We start from the raw sequence: 17,793 nt of genomic DNA, 5'->3' as shown, positions 1-17,793 counted from the left end.
ATGTTAACTGATAATTAAAATTTTTGTTTTGTTATTTTGTTATTGACTACATAATTAAAATCAGAATGTTATTCTATAAGCTACTGGCTTAAAAGATTATTTCTGTAAGACTATACTAGTTGTCTTCCCAAAAACTGACTAACTATATAATGTTAGTTTTCTTATTTTTGATCATAAAATAATTTTTATGAATTTTCTATTGTAAATATAGAATTTATGACTTACAGTTTATAAAAAATCAAAGTATAGTGAATCAATTTGAAAATTAATAGATTATGAATATAATCTCAATAAATTCTCAAATTCTCAAAATCTAATTGTTTCAAAGTTTAAAAAAATCTTTTTCAAAAATTCAATTTATTGGTACGGGAAGTTCCAGCATTTTGCCTTAAGGCACGGTGCCATACTCTACTAGTATTATTAACATTTAATATCACAAAAAACCGTTCAACCACATTATACTCAGTCTATTGTATCTCATGTGTCCATTGCCGAGCCACAGAATCTTATTTTCCTTTAGTCTAATATTTGTTGTTCATCTCGAAAGATGTGCTGACAACAACAGATGCTAGAATATCTCCAGTCTCCCAGCATTGATAGATAGACGTCGGGTGTATTTTCCCCACATTATAAGGGTGGCCAATTAATTATATTTTCGAGCTTTCCTGCCGCTAATAAGCAAAAGAAAGTTGATCAAGCGGTGATCGGGCTATTCTTGGCGGATGCTGCTGTCTGAAAACCACCGAACCTTGAGCACCGGCGCCACTCTATTGACAATGGAAAAGATATAATTAATTGGCCAAGATTTATCTTTGCGGTTAAAGCAGTGATTTTCTCGTATTGTATTGTGCTGCGGTTTTCATTTATTACAATATCCTCAATATATATACGCCTAGGTGTCAGAGTCTTGGCACGAATCCAAGACAGTGCGAGATGAATTTGGCATCATGTGTTGGCGATATCATATTTAACTAGTGGGGTGTATGACATCGTACTTCGCTAGTACTTCCTGTACCAAAAATTTTTTTTTTTTTAAAGATTATAATTTTTGAAAAAATTTTACTTTTAAAAGATTAGATTTTTGAGAAACTATAAATAATTGAAATTTTATTTTTTTAGGAAAAAGACTTTTTGAAAAAAAAAAAGTTTTTTTCATTTTAAAATATTTTGGAAGTTCTATACATTTTTTCAAAGCAATCGTACTGCTTTGACTGCATTGACAAGAAATATCGAAGCGCGTACGCGCCGCGTCGCCGTCTAACGGATAAGAAATGGTAAGAAACCCATAGGAATGTAACACTTATTGCTAAAGTCTCTATAAAATATCTGATAATTTTATGTGCATATTTCTAATGATCATATCATAATTGACCATCAAATGCCTTTTTTTTTTTACTTTTTTCACTATATCTCCGAAACCGCTAGACCCGCCTATATGAAAATTTAATCAGTTGTTTGTTCATCTTGTCAATACAAGTAAAATGTTTTTTGAATTATTAAAATCGGCACTCCGTTCTCTTAAGAATTGAGTTACCGTTTGTGGCACTTTTTGCACCGTATCTTCGAAACGGCTAGACCTGCCTATGCCAAAAACTAATCAGCACGTTTCATCATCAACAGCAATCGAATGTGTTTTGAATAATTGAAATCGGTTAAACCGTGCTCCCGAAATTGTCGACGAAAATTTATATCTGCACACACACACACATACAAACACATACATCCATTTTTTTTAAGGTATGCCAAAATGTTCAGAAACCTCTGAAACGTAAAGATATATAAAAATTTTCATTTTAGATTTTTTGGCGATTACTATAACTTACCCTGAGGGAAGTTAATTATATATTGGATTATTAAAAAAATCATTACATATAAAAGATGGTTGAAGTAGTCACAAATAATTTGGTTAAATTAAATTTTTGGACTTCCCCGTGACTTAGTACTTAGGTGTAGGCTTTTATTCATAATAGCCTGATTTTATGTAGTTATACAGGTTTTTACTTGAAAATGCAGATTTCTTTTCAAGTGAAAATAGCCGTTTCCTCGGTATTGGTATATTAATAAATAGTCATCAGTAGACGAGACTGGGTATGATTGTACCAGAGTACGGTAGTGACAGTCATCATAACAGCTAAACTAAACTGATTATAAGATAGGGTCCAAAGCAAGAAAAATGAAGTATGTTTGTTCGAACAAGTTCCATTATTGCATTGAATCACCGCCTTATATTATAATGATCTGTAGGCCGCATTGCTTTTAAAGAGTCAAAAATAAGTTTTTCCATTCGATTCTTTACTATAATAACTGTTACTAATATAATGAGAGATCATTTCGTTTGTTAGTTTGCTGTAAGTTGAACATTAATAGTTAATTACCAGCAATTAGTTTTATTCATAGCCAAGTTAACTAATTGTAAGACAAAATACGAAAAAAAAGAAAAAGGAAAATTAAATACAATCTCAACAAACAAAAAATTTCTAAAAAAAATCTTGTTTAATAAATTACATTTTGTTATATATTGTTATATCATATTCATGAGCTTTGTTTAAATGACCGTGTTATGTTATGTTATTTATGACGAAAGAAGTCGTTGTAAATTTTGGTATTTCTAGCTATTGTATGTATGCATTTTTATGCCCGTCACAATTGTTCTGAAGGATGTATGACTTCATTTTATAACTCATTTATTGTATTTTTTATTTATTTCAATTATTTATTAAAATAGCAATTAGGACACAATTTACTCTTATGAGCTATTGTGACTTAAACGAGAAGAATCGAAAAAAAATAACTTACCTTACGGGAAGTTAAAAATGATAATAATAATAATAATAATAATAATAATAATAATAATAATAATAATAATAATAATAATAGGAAAAGAGAAAAAAAGAAATAATAAAGAAGAATAAAATAAAGAAGTGTTGTTTAGAGAAGTAATGAGCTGGTTATAGTGGTACTCAATTTTTGAGAGGTAGATAAAGCTTCTGTCCTTGATGACATCTGTGACGTATGGAATTCATCGTATTTCAGTATTTGCACGAAGGCAAATCCAACCAACTATTTAATTTACTATTTTTCCAGCTAACTGGTAAATTAACAATATAATTGATAATCAAAAAATAGAGGCACAATCATACCTCTATTACAATTACTAATAATAATTCATCAAATAAAAATAGAACTGCTAGCACCAGTAAAACTACATTATACATAATTGCTGTTAATTTTATAAAAAATAGACTTTTAACCGAATTTCAATTTCCAGTTTGTAGAATGATACATTTATTCACTACAACTGATTTTGCAATCCGTGGTGCATGTTCGACAAGGAAATTGCAGCGCTAAAATCCACAAACCAGTTTGAATACTAACAATTGGTTGGCTGACATTTCACTATACACATCAATTTATTGTTTTGGTTAGAAAATAACGTTTTTAATGAAGAAAATGGTATGTTTAGAAGACAACCGACTAAAATACAATTTTTTTGACACACAAACCTAATTTAACTGTATCAAAACATGCAATTAGGGTGTGATCGTGAGTATACGAGGAAGTGAGAAGTTAAAAATACAAATGAAATGGTTTCCAAACAATTTAATGCAATAAAAAAAAACTTTAGATAGAAAATCTTTAATATATTTATTTTTATTGGAAGATAAAATATAAATTTTATTGAAAGCAATTAAATAGAATATGTAGGCTCTCCTTAGTTTGATTTCAATATAAATGTATTAAACTAAATAAAAATGAATAACAAATAGCAATATCATAGATAACGAAACGAATGCTATATGTTCGAAAACTTCATTTTTAAGCTCAAAATTTTGATAGTTACATAAAATATATAATAACTTTTACGTATCATATCTGCCGTTTACACATTTTACGAATTAATGTTTCTTGATCAATTAAATAATTATATAAAGCACTCTCAATTATGTGCTTCCGAGTAATTTGTCGCAGAAAAATACAGTGTGAAGGATCTATCAAGTATGAAAATGCGATTGTATGTTGTGATAGAAAATAATATATATCAAACAGTCTATTTGTACAACGTAAATATCCAATTATTTAGTTGTTTCTTACACTTAAGTGGGTAAAGGAAATAATGATATCTCTCTGTACAATTAATGATATAATAGAAATATGATGATAAAAACAACCTACCTAAAAATAAAACAAACAAACTTACATATATACATATACAATATATATATATATATATATATATATATACACATACATACACACAAAACAATTTAAAAATTATTTTTAAATTATGAAAATAATAATTTAAAAACAATTTTTAAAAACGAATCCGTTTCCTTTCATAGAATATTTTTTCTCCTAGCGACATCTATTTTTCAACTGGGCCCTATTCCTTCTCTTTCCTATTTGATATTTCGTGACTCATCTAGTTGACCTTGATAGAGAATTCAGACTGCGACGATCGTTGGTGAGGCAGTATAATGAACGACTTGTAACGGATAACACATAATTCTAATGTAGGTTTCCATATTTTAGATTTTAAATTATAACACACTGATGATGAGACAAACCTAGTCTCGAAACGTTTGTAAAATTATTATTTAATTAAATTAGTACTTGATATGATGTTATCTAAGTAATTTTATAGAGTACGTCACAAGGTACAGGGTAATAAAAATTGTCACGAATGCATCATGTATCTGTTAAATAAATATAATGATAAATAAAAGTGTTAAAATATAAAATAACTATGACCCAGGTACGTGGGCTGAGTTAAACTTAAACTAGATTCAGGGAAAAATAGTGTGAGAGATTTTTCATTGCCACTTGACCCCGCAGTCCCGAAAATTGGCTATTTTCAAGTGAAAATGGAGAGCGTAGTCCACACGAGTCCGTGAGCTTAACCATTACACCATGAAACACCCATTAATAGAAATGATATGTTGTATTTAGAACACTATTATAATATTAATTATTATATAATATATTGTATAATGGTAATTGTTATGTGCATGTGTGCTATCAGTATTTCCACTTTGATAAACTGTATCATCTAAATAATTTTTATATGTTTCTTCTCGTTATATAGGGTACTTTAGTTTTGAATGTAATTAAGTCGAAATCTATTTTAAAGTTAACTTTTGACTTGTATTTCAACTGTGAGCGCTTTGTTCAGAGAACAGGTAAGTTTTACCTTTTGTTTAGACAGGCAATTATCAATTTAGTGCGTGGGACTCGCTATTTATCTGCCGGCTTGTTCTCTCTTCATTGTCTTCTGTCTGTCTATTGAGTTTTGTATTGTTCTTTGACAAATTATATATAAACACACAGAACATACTTATATCTGTGGAGTATATAAATGGTTGCATATATGGGTAGATAATAGTGTATATATAGAAATACGAAAGCCTAATGTGGATGTATGCATGTATATATGTAGGTATATATATATATATATATATATATATATACATAATTATTCAAAATTAATATATACAGAGTGTCACAGACCTTGACGTCAAGCCTAAATGCAAACTAGACTAAATGTGAGTAAAATGAGTTAGACATTATGCTATTTTTTGGTTTTTATTTAATTACTCGAAAATTCTCAATAATAAAATGATCAAGTATTTTACAATTTTACAAGCCGGATTAAAAGCGCCAAATTTTCATAAAACATGCCAACACACTTAAGTACTTTTTTTTCACCTTGGGTCTCTCAAATTGCTCGAGTCATTTTGAAACTATTATTTTTAATTGCGGTATTTTTTACTGTTGTCCTCAAAATTATTCATGTTATTCATGTCTTTGGTTCCAAAATCTAAATGAACAAAAATAAAAAAGTTAACCACAACAACTGAAAAATAATCATATTTTACCAAAGCTCTAGGTTGCACGTAAAATCTCATAATTTCCAAACAACTAAGTTTTAGTTTTTACTCTTTTTTTAATAATAAATTTATTAAGTATTTTACCATTATACAATCCTGATTAAATTTGTCAACTTTGGCTGTAGAATACTCGCACAAAAATGTACCAATTTTTTTTTAATAGCCTCTCAAAGTCGGCCAATTTTAATAAACTTAAAGGGTATGGGCGCATTGCCATACAGAATCGGCCCCACCCTGGTATTTAAATAATTTATACGCCATTTTATAGGTCTATTTGATAAAAACCGATATACCAATTTTCAACTTTGTACCTCATCTTATGGCCGAGATATCATTGAAAATATGCCAAAGTGGCCCCTTCTTTCAAACTCACTTTTTGGCGTAACCATAAAAGATATCGAAAAAATTTTTGCGTGATTCTACTCGTATTGACTCAGACCACATTATGTAGAACAATCGATTCCAAAAAATCGTTTACTATTAGCTGAAAAAGACAAAATAATTTTTCAATTGATTATCTCGGGTAGTGCATTTATTTGGACCACTTTCTAATTAGCGTTATTCGAAAGCCTATTGTTTTTTCTTTGAGTACTGCAAAATTTGTTCAAATCCATTTAGTGGAACACATTGGGAAATTGAAAAAACCGGAGCCAGTACACCCGCGCGTAACGCTAATAGTACCCTGAAATTGCATAGAGTTCGTTCGGAAGCAAAGCAGTGCGCGAAGCGCCCGAAACGATTCTTAAGAAATTCTGAATGCAAAATATTTATTTTATAGTTATATATGTATAAATTCACGGAGTTTGAAATTTTTAGACATTATTAGTTTTACTATATTAATTACAGCACTAAAACTAGTGGTGTATCGTGCCTTAAGGCAAATTACTGGAACTTCCCGTACTGTAATGAAATAAGAATATTGAATGCTTTCAAATATATTATTATAAATACTGTAACTTTTTTTATTCGAATTTATAGACAAAATAAAAGTGCTTATAAATTGAACGATGGCGTTTAAATATGTTAGCCTGAAAAGTGAATGAACAAAACTTAATGAAGGGGAATTAGAATGAAGGATATTATCTAAGAATTGCATAAACTGAATGGCAAAATTAAAATTATTTATTTGATTCGAATTATTTTCGATAATAATTTTTGAGAATTAAAACAAATATGTTTTTTTTTTGAAAAACAATCCTGTCGTCCAAAAAAGCAAAAGCTTTTTTGAATCATTTAAATCGGATTTTTCGTTCTCTTGAAAACTCGGTTAAAAACTCTCTGAAAAACTAATCAGTACGTCTCCTCATCACAAGGAATCGAATGTTCATTACATCAATTATACACGAAATATAACACAAATACACAGACTCACATATCCATTTTTTCTATTGTATTCCAAAATGTTCAGAAACCTTCGAAACGTGAAGATGTGCAAACATTTTCGATTGCGACTTTTGAACGGTTACAATAACTTACCGTACGGAAAGTTAAAATTATATACTGAAATTAAATGCATTTAAATTGTCACTATTTTATAAGTAGATGCGAATTAGCTAATACAAAATTAGTTAAAAAAAACACGATCTTTCGCATAAACCATACAAAAGATACAAATATTATATAAATAATATAATTTTCGAAATAAATTAATATATTTTATATTATAAAAATAATGATTATTAGAATACTTTCAGTAATAATTACTGAAGTACTATATAAAAAGCTTCTACATCATTTTTTTTATTTATTTTTCATTGCAAACTATACAAAGTACATTCAGCTATATTTTATTAGAGGTATATACGTATTTACATCAAATGACTGTGAAATTGTAGTACTGATAAAGAATGGTCACAATAAGAGCTTTATCGTCACAATGTTACAACTATTATTCAAAAAAAAAGTTTTTTGGGTTTGTTCAATATCAATATCATTATTTCATATGTATACATATCATATAACTATAAAATAAATATTTTTGCATTCAGAATTTCTTAAGAATCGTTTCGGGCGCTTCGCGCACTGCTTTGCTTCCGAACGAACTCTATGCAATTTCAGGGTACTATTAGCGTTAAGCGCGGGTGTACTGGCTTCGGTTTTTTCAATTTCCCAATGTGTTCCACTAAATGGATTTGAACAAATTTTGCAGTGCTTAAAGAAAAAACAATAGGCTTTCGAATAACGCTAATTAGAAAGTGGTCCAAATAAATGCACTACCCGAGATAATCAATTGAAAAATTATTTTGTCTTTTTCAGCTAATAGTAAACGATTTTTTGGAATCGATTGTTCTACATAATGTGGTCTGAGTCAATACGAGTAGAATCACGTAAAATTTTTTTCGATATCTTTTATGGTTACGCCAAAAAGTGAGTTTGAAAGAAGGGGCCACTTTGGCATATTTTCAACGATATCTCGGCCATAAGATGAGGTACAAAGTTGAAAATTGGTATATCGGTTTTTATAAAATAGACCTATAAAATGGCGTATAAATTATTTAAATACCAGGGTGGGGCCGATTCTGTATGGCAATGCGCCCATACCCTTTATGGTTCAACAAGAAGTCTTAATTTTTGAAAACTCAGGGTAATTTAGTTATTGTTTTTAATTGTGGTCCTGGAAATATGAATAAAAGTTAAACACTGGTCAAGATTTGACCAGGGCTTTTATTTAACCTGGGACCCTTCGGGGTAGGGGATACAATTATATGAATATAAATACCTGTAACATATAATAATAAGGGAGTCTAGCAAATGTAATAAGAGAAGAAGGTTGTAGAGCGTAGTTCAATATATGTCATAAATTAAATAGTGGTTTTATTCACATCTTCTTATGGTGATGAAATATTTATAATTTACAGTCCACTCAATATCAAATTAATCAAAGTGATCCTCACCATAATTGGTCCATTTCGAGCCGAATTTTAGATCAAAATTGGTCACATTAAGCCAAATTTTAGATCATAAATTGTTGATCTGAGAGTTGTGATTTTGATCTCGTGCTATATTGAGTTGTGTAGTGGTTTGTTGTATGTCATCACGGATTTGAGACAATCGGTCCGTTCGAGAACCCGACTGGAGCAAATTGCTAGCCAATATAGCATTTCAATACAACTCTTCAAGATCTCAAAGGACGACTGCTGCGTATTGTTTAGAACTATTAACAATACTGCGTACGCATAGCTGGTTCCTGCAGGAAGTTTATTCAACCATTGGAAGCAGATTTATCTTGGCCACTAGTTGTCGGATGCTGCAAATGGACACTCCTCCAGAGAAATATCAGCTAAGTCGATTTATTTGCTAGATTTCTATTGATTCTTATTATTTCTGTTTTACCAGAATAATATTTTATGGATTTTGCTTCATTTGTCGAGCATACAACATTAATGTCTTGACCGAAATAGTCTTATCATAGGGATATTGTTAATAATTCAATAGTATTAGTGAATATTTTTATTATTCTTTACCTTGATTGTCAAGTGCTTTGTTGGAATAATTGTTGAAAATGTTGTAATTGAAAATTTTGAGATACTAGTCTGAATATTATATATTAGATGTCATTTAATTGCCATATATAATACATAATTTAGTAAAATCAATTGTAACAGTTAACGCGTCCCATAACATTTCGGTAAAATTATTTTCATAAGTATTAAATTATAATTATTATTTTTAATATTTTTCGAGTTTTTGTGATATTTAATCAAAATGGCAGAATTAAAAAGGTTATTATCTAAACGCCAAAATATTAAAATTAAATTTGAAAAAACCTTGAGTAGGGATCTTCAAGGAGAGCCTACAAATTTATTAAACGTTTTAAAAACGCGGCATGAAAAAGATTATTTTAATTTTGAAAATATACAAGATTCAATTAATGAATTATCTGATGAGCACACTTCAGAAGCGCAAGTGATCGATGATTTATATATAGAGGTAATCTTTAAATTAGAACGTTTGTTAAGCACAACTTCAGAGCCCGTTAATAAGAAAAATGTAGATAGCGAACCGCAAATAAAGTTGCCCGACATTTCGATACCAAAATTTGACGGATCGTACAAAAATTGGGTAGGGTTTAAAGAATTATTTTATGCAACTATTCACAATAATAATAGTTTGTCTAACGTACAGAAATTTTATTATTTAAAAGGACATTTGATCGGAGAAGCCGCAGAAGCAATTAATAATTTGCAGTTGAGTGACAGTAATTACCAAATAGCGTTAGATTTATTGTGCGCGAAATTTGAGAATGTTTGCCTAATTACTTATTCTTATTTACAAGCATTAACTGATTTACCTTCATTGTCTAAACTAAATTCATCAAACATAAAATCTTTTTCTAATAACGCTCAGCAAATTATTAATTCGCTTAAGGCTATTAACACTAATGTAGATAATTGGGATCAGTTATTAGCCTTTTTATTATTGAATAAATTTGACATAAATACTAGGGTTAAATTTAATAGTTGCAGATGCCAAAAACAGTTACCGACGGTGTTGGAAATTTTCACGTTTTTAGACCAACAAAGAACGGCATTGGAAATATCACAAGGAATAAATTTAAATACCTTAAATAAATACAACTCCAGAGAGAGGACAAATCCTTATTGTCCCGATCAAATAATGTTGACAATGCATGCGTTTTATGCAATAATAATCATTATTTAGTAAATTGCTCCAAATTTCTTTCTATGGCATTATCTGATCGAGAGAATTTTATTAGCTGCAACGGATTATGTTCTAATTGTTTGCAAAGGGGACATTTACGATATAAATGCTTTAAAAGGTATAGATGTGGGATATGTTCTCAGAAACATCATAGTTTGCTCCATAAAGATAAGCAAATAAATATTAATCGGCCAGGTATAGACGAACCCGACAATGCTAGCAATACGTCTAATATGGTTATGAATACAAATCTCGCGACGGGGGGTGCACTTTTACCTACAGTAAATTTGTTGGCGAAAAGTAATAAAGGAAGCCGTGTTAAAATTCGAGCAATATTGGATTCAGGTTCGGAAATTAATATAATATCAAAATCGCTATTTAAAAAATTGGGCGTAAAATCTCAATCAACGAGCCTTAAACTGCACGGTGTTGATGGGATTTCAACGCAATCAAATAATTTTATAAACTTAGAAATATTGAATGAAGATAACACATTTGTAAAAAAAATAAATGCATTTGTGCTCGAGAAAATATCGAGTCCACTACCTGCGCAGCAAATTCAAATTTCTAAACTAAATCTGCCAATTGGATTAATTCTTTCGGATCCAAACTTCGATATACCTCGCGAAATAGATATGCTGATAGGTGTTGATACGTTTTTCGAAATTCTCGGTAACGAAAGAATTATTCTAGGTCCCGCTAAGCCTATTTTACAAAACACGGTATTCGGTTGGACACTAACGGGTAGATATGAGTCAAATATAATCAATAGCAGGGCAAATAATAATCATATATCCGTCACAGAATCTCTCACTAAACATGATAAAGTTACACGCGTTGAAAAGTTACATAAATTATCGACACACAAAGAAACGTGTGAACCATTCTTTTCAAAAAAACTTTCGCGAAACAAGAATTGGCGGTGCAGAAGCCCCGATAAAAAATTAAAATATTTTGAATCCTGTAACTATGGAACTGTTTGTGCACCATTTCTTGCACATACACGTATAAACATTTAACTTTTGACAAGGATCTTAACTTTTGTTTGGCGGCAGATGCATTGCGCAATTGGGCTATGCCAATTTAGTTTTAAAGAAGTAAGTAGTAGTCTCAGTAGAGTAATTACATTGTACGTAATATTTATTAATGATTGCAACATTGTTCGCGACATGAGACAAACGGATAGAAGTCGGAATATTAAATTCGGTTTTACTAGCTTTTATACAACAAACCGATCACTCGCGTTTATGAAGATGTTACAAGTCGCTTCTATCTATCACGTGGTCTATTTTTTATTATAAGACGCGTTAACTGATGTATTGCATAATAATTAACTGACTTGTTAACAGTGATGTCACTAAGAATAATAATACATTTTTAATTTTGATTTACGTCTGCATTTAATTATAATTAAGAGCCGACAGTTACAATGTCGCCATCTACGGAATCAAAAATATGTCTTGATAGATTTTACAGATGATATTAATATTGTTAACTAATGTATCATGTAATGGTTATAAAACTGATGTATTTACTGATATACCTATGCATATATGTTTGGATAATCTCAACTAAATGATTATATTTTTATAATTCAGAGTTCATTTTAATCGTATTCTTTGATACACTTACACATGTATGTTTAGATGATTTGACTAAAATGTATTATTTGTAATTTTTATAGTTCAATTTTAATGTTAATTTTACTTTTGATATATGTTCTACTAATTACTAATTAAGAAATATATAATAAAATGATAGATAATAAGTTACAGGGTAAAAGATATTAGATAATAAGAATTCATATTTTTGTAATATTTAATCAATTGTTCAGCATTAATTATAATGCAGGGCCGGCAGTATGGTCAAGATTTGACCAGGGCTTTTATTTAACCCGGGACCCTTCGGGGTAGGGGGTACAATTATATGAATATAAATACCTGTAACATATAATAATAAGGGAGTCTGGCAAATGTAATAAGAGAAGAAGGTTGTAGAGAGTAGCTCAATATATGTCATAAATTAAATAGTGGTTTTATTCACATCTTCTTATGGTGATGAAATATTTATAGTTTACAGTCCACTCAATATCAAATTAATCAAAGTGATCCTCACCAACACAATAACCAAAAAATATTCATAAAAAATTTTAATCATTAAAATTTAATTAAAATTTTATCATTTCACAATCCTGATTAAATGCACCAACTTATTATGTGATATTCATACGCACTTTGGTACATTTTTTTTTAAAGAAGGATCTCTCGAAGTCGACCGATTTTGAAAATTTTAAATTTAGAGTTCAACAACAAGTCGTAATTTTCGAAAACGGGGCAATTGTGGAATTTCTTACTGTGGTCCTAAAAATATATTATTCACGGTTGCGTTTCTAAAGTTTAAATGAACAAAATTAACTACAATAATCGGTAAATAGTCATAACTTTACCAAAGCTCTAGGTTTCACCTAAAAGCTCATAATTTCCAAACAACGTGAGATAATTTTTTTTCTTAATTGTTTTAGGACAGCTAAGGTCAATACCATCACCTCGATTAGGCTTAAGGTCAAGGTTTGGGACACCCTGTATATATACATTTTTATTCAAAAAATCTTTAAAGCAATACATGAAATGAAAATTTAAAACTTTGGTATTTTCCAAATTCAAAGCTTTGTTGCAATACTTTTTTGTTATATCCGGCACGATTCCGTGCTCTTGATAACTTATGATTAGTTTAAAATAATAGTAATATCAGTTGTCACTATAAAGACATATACAAAATATGTTTTATATGTCGAAAATAGCCAATTTGGGCAATGCGGTGTGAAATGGAAATGAGAAACCTCTCAAACTAAACTTAGCTCGTTCGAATTGGGATTTAACTGCGTTCACAAACTTGCAAAGCACCAATTATTATCATATATACATATATACGTGGAAACACACACATATATATATATATATATATATATATTTAACCTTTGCACTTGGATGCCGCCCCTTCGGAATATATTGTAACTAATATATTCATCAATATTGTGAAAAACTTATTCTTGCAAAAAAAAATTGAGAAATTTATAAAATCTTATTCTTTTTGCTTTTTACTGTATGTAAAAATATGTAAATGCGTATGTAATACTAAGTTCCCCAGCATGATCCAAATTGGCTGATCCACCAGGGTTCCAAATTATTCACCGTAATAGAAGAAATCAGAAGACATGCATTTAAGTACAAAACTAGAGGGGTGCATGGCATCGTGCCTTAAGGCAAATTGCTGCAACTGACCGTACCAAAAATTATTTTTGTTTTGAAAAAAATTTACTCTGAAAAAATTATATTTTTGAGAAACTATAAATTTTTGACAAAAATTTACTTTTTTTTGAAAAAAAGACTTTTTTAAGAAAAATTTATTTTAAAATATTTTGGAAATTCTGAACTTTTTTCAAAGCAATCGTACTACTTGAACTGCATAGAGACTAAATATGAAAGCGCGTAAGCGCCGCGTCGCCGTCTATCGAATAAACATTGATACGGAACCCATAGGAATGTAAACAAAATTTATACTTATTATTAAAATCTCTATAAAATACCTGATAATTTGATGTGCATATGTCTAATCATTCATTTTTGACCGCCAGATGGCATTTTTTTTTTCACTAGATCTCCGAAATCGTTAGACCTGCCTTCATGAAAATTTGATGAGTTCATCATCTTGTTAATACAAGTAAAATGTTTTTTGAATTATTCGAATCGGACTCTCCGTTCTCTTAAAAACTGTATTATCGTTTTTGGAACTTTTTGCCCCATATCTTCGGAACAGCTAGACCTGCCTTCGACAAAAACAAATCAGTCTCCTTATTAATACATATCGAATGTTTTTTGAATTATTCAAATCGCTACATCAGTGTTCCCGAAATCGTCGACGAAAATTTGTATCCGAACACACACACACGCACACACAAACATCCATTTTTTTCTAAGGTATGCCAAAATATTCAGAAACCTATGAAACGTAAAGATACATAAAAATTTTCATTTTCGATTTTTTTGCGATTACTACAACATGCCCTACGGGAAGTTAATTATATGGAAATGAAAAAAAAGTTTATCTACGTATCATGTCAAAACTAAATCTTGAAATAACGATAAATCCATTATATACCTGCAACAACATTATATCCATCTACTCCTGAGGTTTATTTCTCGAATTTTTGCTTGTGCAGGAGTTTTAACCCACATAAGGCAGAACTGAAGTATGCGATCGTTCCTTGGGCAATTTAATTCAATGGATTGTACGATGTTTTCTCAAAATAAGCTGTGCGTGCCAGTACAACTATATAGAATTATTCTTTCTGACCAAGTTGTATTCAGAGGCGAATATAATAATACTCTCGTAATATGTTCTTCGCCCCGGGTCTTAGGTATTTATATGTAACTCTGCAAATGTCAGAATTGCCTGGCTGTCGCCGAGATCTGATAACAGGCAAAATAATAATGGACACGACGTAATATGTGAGCGATATTTTAGAAAAAAAAGTTATTACAGAACGAAAGATTCATGTAAGTGATATTGTTTCTTGTTTTGTTTCATGGAGTTCATGTTATTGTTTATTGGTAAAAATCCCGGAGCCGATTTTACCGTGAAATAAACCAATGGCAAGGCTGTGTTTTACTTAACGTTCTTCATATAAAATGGTACTAAAAACTGTCAAAATGCTATTTGGTAGCTGTGCAGTCCGGTTGAGATGGAAAACTGACAAAATCTTATCATAAGTGCATCCTTATCTATGAGTTATTTTCCTCATCTATAAGTGCATCTTTCTGATGTATATAGTATAATATCATACGAGTGAAGTTACATTTTATGTGTAAAATGCTTGACTGCACAGCAAGTACATAGCATTTTGATAGTTTTTAGCACCACTAAATATAAAAAATGTTACGTAACACAGCCTTACTATAACATTGGTCTATTTTAGGGCAGAGTCGGCCGCTCATTCTTATTAACCAAAATTTACAACAAACATGTGTGCACACATAATTATTTATTTTAATTTTCGACAATAATATAACAATTATAATTTTCAAAAACAAAATTTGTTTTGGCCAAATACGCCTTGTTTCAAATCATTCTGAATTGTTAAATCTAAAATTGGAAACAGTATGTGTATATGTGTATGTAAGCCAAGTAATAAAATTTAGTATGATCTATTGATCAGTTGAAAAACGTGCTGATTCTTTTTCTTCCTTGTAAATATTTATTAATTTTTTTAAGTAAAACTTCTCTAAACGCGACTAGGGTGTAAATCCTGACAAATGTAACGGAAGTACATTATGGCAGAGTCGAGTACCAATGATTCGTTATTCGCTTTCGATGATATCATTTTTATACGGGTCGATTGTGATTAGTCGTCGCGTATGTGAATAGAGATCTGTCGTTGTATGCGTATCGATATCAACAAAGAAATCGGCATAGATAAATAAACATTTTAAGTAACATCGTAGTACAAATGTTGATTTAATGAAAAATGCCTGAATCAGAGGAACATTTTAGCCTGTTCCTTAAAAATAATAAAACAAATAGAACATTTGTAGTGAACGTAAGTTTATTTATTAGAAATTATTTCTATATTATTCGTCGTTTCTATAAATCTTTGAAGTTATTAAAATGGAAAATATTTTTTATGCAACACAGATATTAAGCTGTTCGAAGAATAAGATTATATTGTCAGCTAAAAGTAAAAAAGATATAAGCCGTCAATGAATGTATGTTAATTTTAATTACATGAAGTTCTTCAAACACATTACATGATGAGTGAAGTTGCGAAAACAATATTTGTTTAGGCGTTGTTTAACATAATCCACTTTGTGAACGAACATTATAGAATTTATTAATCAGAAATTACTTTATTTCTGCAATGAAGGATCATTTCTAAATGCTAATTACAATGACAAACCGATCATGTCCTATTTAAAGTATGACTTTAATTACAGTATTGTTTTTAAATATTATACATATTTTAATGCTATTAAAAATATATAATTTATAATTATATAAATGTGTATAATGGTTCGCACTAATAAATGTGTGCATCGCGAGCGTTATCATATTACTAATAAACATATTCAAAATTGTTATATGATGTATTATTTTTACTAAAATGCCATCTGTACAGTAGCAAATAAGTTTCACTTCAATCGCGTGTGAATCTACAATATCTGTAAATTATTTTCATTTTTCAAATATCTGATTTGATTGTTACATTGGCAGTCTATCACTTCCACCCGTTTGCTAAAATGTAAATTAATGCACAAATGCAAGTTGATTTAGTGTTGACAGATGTTTGTTGTGCAGGTAATTCGTCATATCCTATATGGGCGACAGATATTTGATTTAATTAGCATAATGACAATATTTGTCGTCGGATATTAATAATGTATGATATGGTAACAACTGCTTTATAGAATTTCGTTCATCGTGTAGGCGCCAAACGCCCCAAACCCTTCCCACGTGTTCAAATAACTAATATTTATGAATACATTATAGGGAAAATAAAATAATCACTCGAGATAAAATTATAATTAATAAGTTAAGTTAATAATTAATCTATTAGAAATGAGATTGATTGTATATAATAGCATTTTTCTTTAATATACTATTATATTAGATAAATTACATTTTATCAATTCAACGCTTTGCTGCGGCTTTTATTAAAATCCACTTGATTGAAATTTGAATCTGATGAACAACCAACATTTCAATACTATTTTTAAATTATTTTAAGAATTTATATTAATCAAAAATAAATAATATTAACTTCCCGAAGGAGAAGTTATATTTTCATTAAAAAATCCGGCTCGCTAATTTTATGTTCTATCGAAGTTTTAAGCCATTCTGAATCGAATTGAATTCTGAGACCAAAATTGGAAAAAGTATGTGTGTATGTGTGTGAACAGAGTTTTTGCCGTGAATAGACGATTTGTCCAAAACGGCTGGACCGATTTCAAAAATTTAAAATCCATTCGATGTATCTGGATAAGGACTAGCGTTTCTGAGTTCTGTGCGGCGATCGGCCAGGCCGTTTCTTTGTAAATCGCAGAAAAGTGAAAAAATATTCGTCCACGTTTTAGTCCGCAATTCTCAATTCAAAAACCGTTTGATAGATATTGGTTGGGAATCGTGCGGGCCGGTTTCTTGTAATAAAGTTTAAAAAAAAAAAACAAATTCGACAATTTTTATGATTTTTTTT

This window comes from Ctenocephalides felis, unplaced genomic scaffold (genome assembly GCF_003426905.1).
Source record: "Ctenocephalides felis isolate EL2017-DRISC unplaced genomic scaffold, ASM342690v1 CF-g0.4_SCAFFOLD_01886, whole genome shotgun sequence".
In the NCBI taxonomy this organism is placed as follows: Eukaryota; Metazoa; Arthropoda; class Insecta; order Siphonaptera; family Pulicidae; genus Ctenocephalides; species Ctenocephalides felis.
Note: the sequence above shows the minus strand (reverse complement) of the source record.